Raw genomic sequence first — 2679 nt, forward strand, 5'->3', positions numbered from 1 at the left:
AGTAAGACCTGAGTACCTCTGGGTGTGGTCTCTAAACAAAACAAAAATCTATATGATGGGAAAAAAGCTATGATGGGGACTGAGGTGCATAGGGTAAGAGAGATTTAATGAGGGGTTTAGGAGAGGTCATCATAAATCATCAGAGCCCAGGCTTCATGGCAGCCAGAGCCATGAGGAACCTAGTTGGTGCCCTGTGTAAAAAGTCTAAAAAGAGGGCTTGGGTCATAGTACAGCAGGTAAAGTGTTTGCCTTGCATATGGGTGACTAATCCAGGTTCTGTCCTCTGCATTGCATAGGGTCCCCCAAGCCTTCCAGGAGAAATTCTTGAACACAGAGTCAGGAGTAACCTTTAAGAATCACTGAGTATGGCCCAAAATGAAAACCAAAAGTTTAGGAAAAGTCATTCGCTCTTAGTCAAACTGGGGGTGCTGGAACAATCCAGGAGGGGGGTGATAATACAATTGGGTATGCTTGCTATTTGTTCACTTAAAGAAGGTAGATTTGTATGGAAGTGCTGAGTGATTTTTTTTTCTGAAAAGGGAATAGTAGACCACATCAATTTGGGAACCTTTGGACTAAATGAATGTAAGTCAATAATGTTATGGATTTACTGGATAAAAAAAACAGTATTTCAGCCAGTAGGCCTGAACTCTTCACCAGGGCATGTGGTTTCAGAAACAGAGCCTGGGCTGTATTTATGCCCCCATGTGCCCCTTGGCCAAGCACCTTTATATATTCACAGATGTTGCAACTAGTAGCCATATTGTGGGTTGCCCCAGTGGGAAAGAGTTGGAGATGCTGCAAGCCTTGTCCACTTTGCAGCCCAATTAGTTCAAAAAGGTATTGGTGGTCTCTATAGCAGGGAAGTGGGTTGGGACACCTGACCAGTGAGAGGTTACTTTGGCAAATCAAGATGGAGATAACTTTCCCTGGGTGGGTGGTGGGTGGTCAACAAGGGCTGTTTGTGGTTTTGTGCTTAGGAGTGGCCCCTGGTGGTACTCAGGGAACCAAACATGGTGTCGGGGATCACACCAAGTTTGCCACATGCAAGACAAATATGATTTAATCCCTGTACTACTTACTTCTCAGCCTCCCAGTTAGCATATTTGAGGGATCCTTTTATCACCCAGAACATTGCACTCTTTGATTTTACTATTTTCTGTTATGCATGTAATGCATGTGATGTTGGCATCCCCATGTACCCCTCTTCTACAACTGTCTTCAAGAGGTCCCACTCAAATGCTTGTCCAAAAGTATGAATTCTCCTCAACAAGAACATCCTTTAGGGAGCCCATTTATTCACACTCTGCTTTCCAGTGTCACCAAGGCACCATTTTTGTATCAGTGGAGTCTCAGGATGCCTAAACCATCTTTGGGAAGCAGATGAAATCCTCTCCCTGTTCAGAATTTCAGAGATTCCATGGCTCCTGTCCTCAAATCTGCTCCGTCTTCTCATCTCCAGCAATCTAACAGAACATTGTAGAGACTAAGATAAGGGAAAATATGGCTTCTGGACAGAAACTGATAGCCCCAAAATCAGAGGAATTGGGCCAGGGGCAACATGCTCTCCAGAACCTCTGCCAGAAATCTGGGAAAATGTCTCTCAGACTGTCATCAGCCATGGCTACCTAATAACAAATATTTCACTGACATTATCCTCATTTCTTGGAGGCCTTTCCCATAATCCTCTGCTGACAAAAGGAGAGGGAGGGGAAGTGGGTTTAGAGACAGTGTGAGGATCTACTGGAGCTTGGCCCAATGTCAAAGCATGCGTTGGGTGGTGCGACAGGGAGCAAGAAGCACAGAACGCCCTTTCTAAGAATGGATCTCTACCACTGCCAGCTTGCAAAGAGATTTGAGAGCAAAGGAACTCTCGGCTCCTAGAGCTTGCTACATGCCAGCACATGTGCTCTGGTTCATTTAAAATGAACTAAAGTAGGAGTCAAAGTCTACTCTGGGAATAATTTAATTGGGTGGCTTTGGGTAAATTTCTGGTCCTTATCAAGGCTCAGTTGCCATCTGTGTTAAATGAGGACAGAAATGGAACAAGTAAATAACTACAACTCGAGCCTGGATGCTGGTCCATCCAATCTCCCACATGTATGCATTTTTACTGACTGGATTGTGCTGGGCTGTGCTCTCAGCCTGATTTCTCCAAGTCCCAGTTGCCATTAGTGAACAACACAGCTATCAAGCATGATGTGGAAGGATATCTCATTTTCAAGAGGCTGAATTCCCAGGGACTTGTGAGATGAAGTGACAGTTCATCAAGGATTCATTCTGGTCAATTCTTTTATAGACCAGTCTGTGTTACTCACTCCCCCACTATTTTCTCTCACATTCTCTTTCTTCCTACCCCCTCGCCTTCTCTCTTCTCTTCTTTCTCTTCACTGTCTTTCCTCTCTGTTTCTCCTCTCTGTTTTTTCCTTCTTGGTCTCACTCTCAGTTCTCTTGGTGGCATTTATCCTTTATAATGATTAATGTAGACATCAAACAAATGCTGGTCAAAGGAAATGCAAATTATTTTCCTGTCCCTTCCCCTTATATACTGGGAGATTCTGTTTGCTGAGGAGGGACGAGAGCCTAGTGAGGCTGAAGCTGGCAGGTTTAACAAAGCAATAAATAGCAGGGACAACGGGATCTTCTCAAATTATAGCTCCTCATGTTGTTGGGAAAGGG

The sequence above is a fragment of the Suncus etruscus genome, chromosome X, assembly GCF_024139225.1.
Source record: "Suncus etruscus isolate mSunEtr1 chromosome X, mSunEtr1.pri.cur, whole genome shotgun sequence".
Classification (NCBI taxonomy): Eukaryota; Metazoa; Chordata; class Mammalia; order Eulipotyphla; family Soricidae; genus Suncus; species Suncus etruscus.